A 12,375-nucleotide genomic window follows, 5' to 3' on the forward strand; every position below is an offset into this window, starting at 1 on the left:
TATCTTAGTATTTTTAGTATTAACTATTTTTAGTATATTAATGTGTTTAGTAGTAATCATTATTAGAATCTTACTATATGTAGTATTAACTATTTTTAGTATATTAATATATTTGGTATCTTAATATATTGAGTATTAATTATTCTTAGTATATTAATATATCTAGTGCTACCTATTTCTAGTGTCTGAATATATTTAACATTAACTATCTTTAAAATATCAATAAACTTAGTGTCTTAATATATTTAGTATTAACTATTTTTAGTATATTAATGTATCTAGTATTATTATTCATTTTTAAAAATGTTTAGTATTACGTATGTTTAGTATATTAATATTTCATTATTTACTATAGTGTTTTTCAGTATATATAGAGTCATGTATTCTATTATTAATATTTCTTATTTTTTTTTAGTATTTTAGCATTACTTATTAGGGTATTAATATTTATCATTATTTTTATCGTTATTATCTTTGTATTATTTTTACTATTACATATTTGTATTAACTTAATTATTTATTATTATTATTGTTATTTTTATTATTAATTTTCTTAATTTTATGATTTTTATCCCTATGATTTTAATGCTAGGGTATGAGCTTTCGGGCTTCACGTACCTTAAGCTCTGAGGGAATATATATGTATATATATTACATTTATTTATTTATTTTTCATGTGTATTTATAAATTCATAAAAGGAGTAATTTAAAGACTTTTTAAATTAACTTAGTGATAATTCTAAATTAATTAGGTACCGTTCGTAAGAACGGGTGTGTAGGGGGTGCTCATACCTTCCCCTCGGGTAACCGAACTCCCGACCCCAGCTCTGGTAACGTAGGCTCATTTTACCTCTAACGGGGTAGTAATCATGTGTTCTAACCACACTAAAGGTTAGTGGCGACTCCGATATTCTTATTTTTAATTGAAAATTAAAATTAATTTTAATTTCACTACCCGGGGCACACGCGCTCCGGGGACGTCGCGACAACTATATCTTAGAAATGAGATCGGAAAGAGTAGATGAGTGAGAACTTACTCAAAAATTCTCCATCACAAATTTTTTCACTCACTAATCCTTCTCTTCTTTGGAAAATTTGTTGTGAAAAATGAAGGTTGAGAGCTCCCTATTTATAGGAAAATTTTGGGGAAGAAATGGAATTTGTAAAAGTGTGGGGAGAGGGGTGAAATTATAATTTTTTTAAAATTAAAAAATGGGCAAGAGATGGGCAAGGTATGGGTTGAGTATGGGATGGGAATGGAGGCCATGTGGGAGTGCTTGCCACCGTTTCCATTAAATAAATTTTTAATTAATTACATACTTAATTAATTAATTAATTAGTTAATTAATTATTTTATTATTTTACTTTTTTTTCTAATCATTATTATCATTATTATTATCATTGTTATTACTTTTAAACTATTTTTAGTATTTATTTATTTTATTATTTTTTTTAAAGAATTAAATTTGAATTTTGAAAACTCCTGTGGCCCCCACATGGTCTTGTGGGCCCCACACAACTTCGAGACCCAAATGGATCTTACGTAACTCCAATAATCCTCATACGATTTTATGAGCCCTACACATTTTTTAGACTCGTGTAAACCTCTACATGGCTTCAGGACTCATGTGGACCCCACACAATCTTGTGGGCCCCGCATATGATACCTATATTATTATTTTATCATATATTTTTACAAATTATGTCAGTCAAAACGTTATTTTATGTACTTATTTACGTATATAAACAGTGTCTACCCTGTTTTATCCTATGAAATTCCATTTTGACCAGCCCGACCTCTAGGGAGCGACTGAGCCGCAATGGTCTCTCAGCACTCGCTTAGGTAAGGTTTTTTTTAGGCATCAACTATGGAATCAAGGATCCTAACAGAGAAACACGTTCATTTTAATACTAACTATTATTATTATTCTTTTTTTTTCTTGGGTTATTACAGGCCTGTTGCAGAAGGAAGCCTTGGCTGGCTCGGCTTGCTGCTATGGCCATGGGAAATAGCAACTGGGGAAGAGAGTGATGGAGAGGGATGGCATTGTGGCGCTGTGAGTGAGGTTGTAGGATGTGGCGGCGGTGATGGCGAGCGACGGAGTAGGGAGGCGATTGCTGAGGCAGCCGTGATGATGGTTGCTAAGGGCTTCTAGTCACGAAAGTGAGAGAGAGAGTGAAAGAGATTGGAGGAGAGAGTGGCCATCACTGCTGTTGCAGCGAGAGAGAGAGAGAGAGAGAGAGAGAGAGATAGAAGAGAGAACCCGAGAGATTGAGAAAGTTAGGTTTTTCTTTCTTTGCTTGCTCCCCCCCCCCCCCCACTTTGAAGCTGCGAGAATAAGCCTATATATAGGCTTTCCCCCAAAAAAGAAACCCTAAATCACATAATAATAATAATAATAATAATAATAATAATAATATATGAAAATAATAATGATAATAATAATAATAATAATAATAATAATAATAATGATGATGATGATGATGATGATGATAAAAATAGTGATAATATTAATAATAATAATAATAATAATAATAATAATAATAATAATAATGATAAAAAGAGTGATAATAATAATAATAATAATAATAATAATAATAATAATAATAATAATAATAAATATATCCAAAATAATAATAGTAAAGTAATGCTAATAATACTACTAGTAATAAATAATAATAAGTAATACAAATAATTATAAGAAAGTAATAATAAAATAAAGATAATAAAAATACTAATAATACTAATAATAATAATAATAATAATGATAATATAAATACTAATACTAATAATAATAATAATAATAATAATAACAATAAAAATTAGGTAATAGTAATAATAATAGTATAATGAGAAGGGACCCCTTCTTCTATTTGGCTAGGGCAAAAATAGGGTGTCTACAGCTGCCTCTCTTTGTAGGTTTTATCTCCTACGTTTTTTGTAGCAATAAGCCTGCAAAGATAAAAGACATCTATTTTAGTTAGGCCAAACAACTCCCTATGGCTTTTAGGTTAATCAAGAATTATTTATTTCTGCCAATCAGGGATGATCACTCAAGTGTAAGATTCTAAGTATTCAGGTGTAGGATCCTAAGCCTTTGCGAAATGGTTACTTTGCTGGGGATGATCAATTGAGGTGTTGGCCGAGGATGATGGTCGGTCGTTTGGTACACGGGAGTGGCTACAGCAGCGGCCTGTTGTAGAAGGAAGCCTTGGCTGGCTCGACTTGTTGCTATGGTCGTGGGGAATAGCAACTGGGGAAGAGAGTGATGGAGAGGGATGGCATTCTAGCGTCGTGACTGAGGTTGGAGGATGTGGCAGCGGTGATGGTGAGCGACGGAGCAAGGAGGCGGTTGCTGAGGCAGCCGGGAGCATGGTTGCTGAGGGTTTCTGGTCACAAAACTGAGAGAGAGAGTGAAAGAGATTAAAGGAGAGAGTGGCCATTGCTGCAGTTACAGCGAGAGAGAGAGAGAGAGAGAGAGAGAGATAGAAGAGAGAACCCGAGAGATTGAGAGAGTTAGGGTTTTTTTCTCTTTGCTTGCTCCGCCCCCCCCCCTTTTGAAACTGCAAGAATAAGCCTATATATTGGCTTTTCCCCCAAAAAGAAACCCTAAATCACATAATAATAATAATAATAATAATAATAATAATAATAATAATAATAATAATAATAATAATAGTATAATGAGAAGGGACCCCTTATTCTATTTGGTTAGGGCAAAAATAGGGTGTCTACACTCACAACGAACCCCAGGATCGTGCCACTGCGGAGGAGGGTTCATAACGGGCATCCCAGGGATTGCAGAGACCATCCCCCTTTCCCGCAGCTGAGGAAATAATTCGACATATGTCATGGGAATGGGGTCCACCCTTTGGATGTTTCTGGTCACATTCCTATCTTGTGCTTACTGATTCGGCGGGATTGGCGAAAGCCTAGGATTCATGAATTAGGGTCTCATGCCCGTATGCACTGTTTGATTTACTGCGAGCTCAAACCCAAAGTTTCTCTTGGACCATTGGTTCCCACCTTTTATGTACTGATTCTTCCAATTAAATTGCCCCTGTATCATTTGTGCTTCTTCCTCCTTCTTCCTATTAGTTCACCTTTTTCCTGGACCAGTTTCTGTGCCACTATCCCTAACTAGGCCCGCCTTGATATCGCCTTCAATTCTTCCTCCCGCAGCCACAATATCCATAAAATCATGGGAAGTTGCTCCCTGAAGATGCGTGCGGTAGGGGTCTTTTAATGTGCTTACAAACAAAGAGATGGCTTCTCGGTCACTCACTGCGGGATCCACCTGGATCGACATATCTCTCCACCTATAAGCATATTCTCTAAATGTTTCGGTGGATTTCTTCTCCATTTCTTGTAGAGTTATTCGATCAAGCGCCATTTCTGTCACATGGCGGTAGTGAGTGACAAAGGCATTGGCTAAGTCTTTCCAAGTGCAGATCTGGGCCTTATCTTGCTGAATGTACCAACGGATAGCGAACTCGGTCAAACTACTTTGAAAACAATGCATCATTAGTTTTCATCATTTGAGTAAGCGACCATTGCTTGGCAGTACATCACTAAATGCATTCGAGGGCACCAGGTCCTGTCAAACTTTTCAAAGTCTTGCATTTTGAACTTTGGCTGCAGGGTGACTTTTGGCACTAAGCAAAGGTCATTTGGATTAACGGAATCGAAAATATTAAATCCTTCCATTGCTTTCAAGCGCTCTTCCAATACGTCATAGCGACGCTTAGCCTTAGATTTGCTTATCCTCATATCAGAAGGTACTAACAGAGGAGTTCCTGCCACTGGGAACCCTTGTGTTGGCACAACAGGGATAAAAGGAGGCATATTTGGCAATGGACCCCCCATGACACCAGGTGGTGGAACTGATGTTTGTCCATGATCTGGGGTGAACCCTGGGGGATGAGTGGGGTCCAAATCTACTTCGGGATCAACTTGCACCGCCTTTCCTTTGTTCATCAGTAACTCCAGGACCCTACTTATCTTATCATTTATCTTTTCTTGTCCTTGTTGCAGGCCCAAGACCCTATTTTCTGATTGTTCACTCATTTTTCTTACTCTTCGCCTGGTATTGTACTGATGCGTGGTGGTCTCAATTATTGTTTTATGTTACTCAAACGACCTCTTTGATTAGGAATTGAAAACCAAAAATTCCAATTTTAGAATCATGAATGCACAACTATGTACTACATGAGTGAATATGTTTTGATGCATGATCAAGGTATGCAGTAGGTGTTTATGCATGGATGCAACTAATGCACTTATACATACAAACAAAGATATGAGCGTACATGCAGCCTATCGTGCATGACTATGTATGAAATGAAGTGCATGAATACGATGTAACCTAAATGACTACTTAGCTAGAATTCTAGAAAAATTCCGCTAATGAAAGATTTCAAGATTAACACGACCATTGATGGGCCACAATTTCAGTTCAAATTTTCTCTCAACCATTTCTTTCCTTGTTGATGGTCCATGTACCTCAGATTCTATGAAGGGTCAAATTATGATTTGAGGTTGGGGTTGACCTAGGGTAGTCAACCCATTGGATTTGTTCAATGCGGACTTGTGAACTTTAGTGCGCACTTAGGCCTTGAGTATTTTAAAATACGGGCTTCAATGTATTTCATGATGAGATCAGGCTCTAGTTTTAAAAGGACTTGGCCGGGTTTGGATTACTTAGAAAATGTTGGTTCGGATTTTTAGGTAATAGGGCCGAAGCCCATTTTTGAAATTTGGGTTTGACCCTTTTTGAAAATCAGGCCTAGACCGAGGCTTTACTTAGGAAAATGTCAGGCCTTTGCTTGTTATTTCTTAAAAAAAATTAGGCCTGAGTTATTTGAAAAGGGTTGGGCTGAGCCGTATTTTAAAATGCTCTAGCCAAGTGCTTCATTTTTTGAAAGGATGGGTCATGGTCTCATTATTGGGCTTTTTCAAAATACTGGCTAAGTAGTATGTAAGTCTAAAATGGATCCAAAATGCATGATATAATACAAGGTATCTCACAACATATATACAATAGACGGTATGGGGAGAAGGACGTCCCGACCCAGGGTAGGTACATATATACAGGGTTCTTCATGACACTATCCTAGTTAAGTAAAACTATAGAGAAGTATGTGCGGGTAGGCTCTAATCCTTATTGATGACAAGGTTCTCAGTTTGGACTTCCATCCTCCCCCATACGGGTCCAGATAAAGCCCGCACTGAGTGGAGTGGTTCGCGGGTCCCTTCAAGCTCTACCATGAAGGGACTGATGCTATTGCACTCATTTCTAATCCTTGTAGGGAAAGCCCGAGTATAGAGCGTGAAAGTGTGTGAACCCTAAATTTAGCCTAATCCCGCTCCTTCACATGAATGCACATGCTATTAATCATATGCTTATTCAATAATTATAACAATAGAGTATTTACAGGCAATCACATGCTTGGACCATCATGGAAACAAATATTCACATTACACCAGGGATATTAAATGTTCACTTTAAACCCAGGATATTTATAAATATAGTAACAGACATTCACATTGAAGCGAGTATATTCACATGTATGGCGAATAAATGTTCACAATCTACCTATATGGAAACTAAATATGCACATTAATTAATAATGTATACCTATATGGAAACTAAATATTCACATAATTATGGATATATACCTATATGGAAACTAAATATTCACATAATTACGGATATCTACTTGTATGGAAACTAAATATTCACATTAATATCTACATGGAAATCAAGTATTCACATTAATTAAGGGTATCAACCTATATGAAAACCAAATATTTACATTAATTAAGGGTATCTACCTAGATGGGAAGTAATATTTACATTAATAAAGGGTATCTATCTATGTGGGAAGTAATATTCACATTAATGAGGGTATCTACTTATATGGGAAGTAATATTTACATTAATGAGGGTATGTATCTATATGGGAAGTAATATTCACATTAATGAGGGGTATCTATCTATAGGGGAAGTAATATTCACATTAATGAGGGTATCTACCTATATGGGAAGTAATATTCACATTAATAAAGGGTATTTACCTATATGGGAAGTAATATTTAATGAAGGTATCCCTACATATGGGAACATTAATTAAGGTATCTATGATTATTAACTCCAAGCTATCTACAACTATGAAAACATATATATATTTACTAAGTCAAACGTATTATAATTTTAACAAATTACTTTATTCAAATATAGGGGTATTTTATTTACAAAAGTGGAGTAATTAAAAGAATTAATAGATTTAAATTAGGATAATTCCTAATTAATTATTGGCTCGACTCTCAAATGTCCGCAGTGGAGTCGCCAGGCTGTCGCAATGTCCTGGAGCGCGTGTGCCCCCGGTGGCCAAATAAAAAATGTGGTTTAAATTTTCAGGAAAAACAAGGAATGTCGGAGTCGCCACTAACCTTTTAGTGTGGTTAGAACACATGGTTACTACCCCGTTGAGGGTAGAATGGGTCTATGTTACCAGAGTTGCGGTTGGGAGTTCGGTTACGCGAGGGGAAGGTAGGAGCACCCCCTACGCGCCCGTTCTTATGAACGGTACCTAACTAATTTGGAATTATCCCTAAGTTAATCTAGTAAGTCTTTCAAATTACTCCTCTATTAGTAAATTTACAAATGTACATGTAATATAAATAAATAATACAAGAATATATGTAATATATAAATATATACATATTCCCTCATAACTAAGGGTACGTAAAGCTCGAACGCTCATACCCTAGGATTAAAATCATAGGGATAAAAAATATCAAGAAAATAGTTAAGAAAATACGCTCCCAAATTTTGGAAATCTTATAGGTTTTTTTTTTATATAGGAAAATACTAATATGTGAGGTTTTAATATATGGTAATAGGGTAATAAGCAATACATACCTATTAAAATATTATGAATGTCAAAATAAGTAATAAAATACCATAATACTATAAAACTAAATACTAGATATAACCTATAATATAATAAGCATAATAATAAAGTATATAACCACAACAACACCATAATACTAAATACTAGATATAACAAATAATACACTAAGCCTAAAGTATATAACTACAATAATACCATAATACTAAATTCTAGATATAACCTATATTATAATAAGCATAATAATAAAGCATATAACCACAATAATACCATAATACTAAATACATAGATATAACATATAATACCCTAAGCATAAAGTCTATAATTACAATAATACCATAATACTAAATACTAGATATAACCTATAGTATAATAAGCACAATAATAAAGTATATAACCACAATAACACCATAGTATTAAATACTAGATGTGACATATAATATACTAAGCATAAAGTATATAACTACAATAATACCATAATACTAAATACTAGATATAACCTATACTATAATAAGCACAATAATAAAGTATATAACCACAATAACACCATAATATTAAATACTAGATATGACATATAATATACTAAGCATAAGTATATAACTACAATAATACCATAATACTAAATACTAGATATAACCAATACTATAATAAGCACAATAATAAACTATATAACCACAATAACACCATAATATTAAATACTAGATATAACATATAATATACTAAGCATAAAGTATATAACAACAACAATAATAAAGAGGATGAACATGAATATTAATTACAAGAACAAATATCATAAATAAAAACAATAAAAATTAAAATATGAACAAAAATCTTGCACCCAAGAAGAATAAATCAATTAGTATTTAATATGCATAAACAAAAACAATAAAAATTTAAATATGAACAAAAATCCTACACCCAAGAAGAATAAATCAATTAGTATTTAATATGCATATACAAAAACAATAAAAATTTAAATGTGAACAAAAATCCTGCACCCAAGAAGAATAAATCAATTAGTCTTTAATATGCATAAACAAAAACAATAAAAATTTAAATATGAACAAAAATCCTGCACCCAAGAAGAATAAATCAATTAGTATTTACACCAAATAAAAAGTTAAGCAACAATAAAATCCTTTTTTTTTAACATGAACATTAATAAAATGGAAACTTGTTACCCACAATTTTAATTTAATAAACAAAGAAGAGTTCAAGCTTTACATAAGGTGTGTGTATGTGTGTATATAGCAGGGGGACTTACCACAGGCCGTCGGAGTTAAAGAGGATGGAGACTAGTATGGTTGTTGGAGCGGGGAGTAGGTGGCCTTGGGTGTTACTGGAGATGCGGGGCTTGGAGCAGCTGGAACAGAGGGGGCAGCCGTCTGGTGTCTGCTCGGGTTGGTGGTTTGGCTGGCAACTAGACGGAGTGGCTCGGGCACGTGCAGTGTTTGAAGATGGCCTCAGTGGTGGTTTCTAAGGGAGTTCTGGTCTGGACTGTAGTCGTCAGAGGATATCTTGCGGGAGAGAGAGGGAGTTGCAGAAACTGGCCGTTGATGGTGGAGGATTGACAGTCGGGGGCGGGGGTTGTTTGGAGGGTCTTCCCGGTGGCTGCTGGCGATGGCGGTAGCGTGGATCAGGGGGTAATGGGGCTGCTCCTGTCGCTGCAAAGGTTGACTGCGGGTGTTCTGGGAAGCTGGTATGGATGGAGGCTGGAGCAAGTGGCTGGTGTATGGCTGGTGTGTGCGGATGGAGGAGCTGCGGATCTGTGGCTAGTTTGGAACTTGTGTGGAGGCTCGGCAGTAGGACAGTGGTGATAGGAGAGGGTGGCGGTGGCTGTGTGCATCTCCGAGAAGAAGAAGAAGGCACTCTTTTTTTCTTTCTTTTTTTTTTCATTTTGCTATGCTCCGCTGCGCCCCCCTTGTGTGCTCTTGTCCACCTTCCTATTTATAAAACAAACTAAACCCTAAAGCTATTTCTTTTCTTTTCTTTTTCTTCATTTTTTTATTTTTATACTTTTATAGTGATAATGAATATGGTAACTAATAATAATAATATCTTAATAATAATAATAATAATAATAATAATAATAATAATAATAATAATAATAATAATAATAATAATAATAGTAATGTAATAATGACAGGATTTGAAAATAATAATAATATAATACTAGTACGATAATAATAATAATAACGATAATAAGAAAAATAATACTAAAGTAATAATTATAATTATAATACCCTAACAATAAAATAATATTTAAAATAATGATAATGATAATAAGAGAAATAATAATAATAATAATATATTATTATTATTAATAAGCATGGTAATGGTAATAATAATAAAATATTATGATAATAATAATAATAATAATAATAATAATAATAATAATAATAATAATAATAATAATAATAATGATAATAATAATAATAATAATAATAATAATAATAATAATAATAATAATAACAATAATTTTAGACAAGTAATAATAAATAATAATACTAAGAATAATAATAATGTAATTTATAATAATAATAATATTAAAAATAATAATAATAATAATAATAATAATAAGGTAACAATAATATATAAGTAATAATAATAATAACAAGAAAATAATAACAATAATAATAATAATAATAATAATAATAATGATAATAATAATAATAATAATAATAATAATAATAATAATAATAATAATAATAATAATAATAATAATAATAATAATAATAATAATAATAATAATAATGTATTGGGCCCTGGGGAAAAATAGGGTGTCTACAACCGATTATATGTTATAATTTAAACATTAAAACATATAGAGGCAATGCTGGAATATATTGGCAGTCATATGTTATCTTTTAAAAAAAATTATTAAATCTATAATGCTGGAAATGAGGTAAATAAATTTATTATTAAAATTACTGAAAATAAGATATCCCACTTTGGATGTAATTGTAAGCTCTCACTGAACACTCGGGTCAATGCTCCGCTAGTCAAATAAACAAACATATATAGCATTATAAATATGAAACAAAGGGATTATCGTTGCCAATCATCAACTTACACAACACAAAGAGCATGACCACAAGAACCACATGGGAGTATTAAGTTGTGGCATTTTTTGTTTGACATTACTATCGAGTACATACCACAAATAGCAGATGGGCGATAACTGTCTTCCTAAAAATAAATGTGCAAAAAGAACATAAGAAATGTGTACCTGTACGTACCAATTTGTTTGTTATTTTCAAATAAAATGAATAACACATCTTAGAACAAACAAATTAAAAGAACTAATTGGAAATCATAGTACGAATTTAAGTAGGGTTCAAAAATAAAAATGGCTAACCACGTATTTTATTGAGGAGCTGTCGAGAAAATGTGGAAATCATGTTGTCATTAGAGCAAACACAAAGTTGTTTGATGCATAACGCAGCATCACTATCGGTCGGTGATGTTGCTTTATGCATCAAACAACTTCGTGTTTGCTCTAACAATGGCGTGATCTCTGTCACTCAGTGATGTTACTTTATGCATCAAACAACTTCCCGTTTTCTCTAACAATGACGTGATTCCCCCAATCTCTCGACAGCTCCTCAATAAAATATTAGTTAGCCATTTTTCATTTTGAACCCCACTTAAAGTCGTAATATGAATTCAAATTATTTCTTTTAATTTGTTTGTTTTAAGATGTGTCCGTGTTTTCTCTAACGACGACGTGATCTCTGTCACTCAGTGATGTTACTTTATGCATCAAACAACTTCACATTTTCTCTAACGACAACGTGATTTCCCAATCTCTCAAAAGCTCCTCAATAAAATATTAGTTAGCCATTTTTATTTTTGAACCCCACTTAAAGTCGTACTATGATTTCCAATTATTTCTTTTAATTTGTTTGTTTGTCTTCCTCGTGTAGTCAGATGGTATAAACCTGGGATAGGTTGGGTTAAGTTGAATATGGATGGGAGCTGTAGAGGTAACCTGGGGAATTGTGGTGGTGGTGGAGGTGTGATAAGAGATGAAAAAGGTTTATTTAAAGTAGCTTTTTCCTCATTATTGGGTTATGGAACAAATAACATGGCTGAATTGAAGGCGATAATTTTATGGATTAATCTATGCAAAGATCTCAGATTTGATTAAGTGGAGATTGCATGTGACTCTGCTATGTTGGTTCAGTGGATAAATTCTGGGAAGTGCTCCGTTTGGAACTTATGGGAATTGTGGGAAGAACTTATGCTAGTATTAAGTGGCATACAGTTCAAAGTGGAACACGTTTACAGGGAGGCCAATAAAAGTGTAGATTTCTTTGCCAAACAGGATGAATCTGGTATTTCTCGATCATATAGTTGTCAAGATGATCTTCCTCAGCAAGTTAGAGGAATGATTTGATTGGACTTGTTGGGTTTTCCTTCTTTGCGCTCATAATGTTTTGTGTTATTACTGTTTTAGTG

The sequence above is a fragment of the Malania oleifera genome, chromosome 4 (assembly GCF_029873635.1).
Source record: "Malania oleifera isolate guangnan ecotype guangnan chromosome 4, ASM2987363v1, whole genome shotgun sequence".
In the NCBI taxonomy this organism is placed as follows: Eukaryota; Viridiplantae; Streptophyta; class Magnoliopsida; order Santalales; family Ximeniaceae; genus Malania; species Malania oleifera.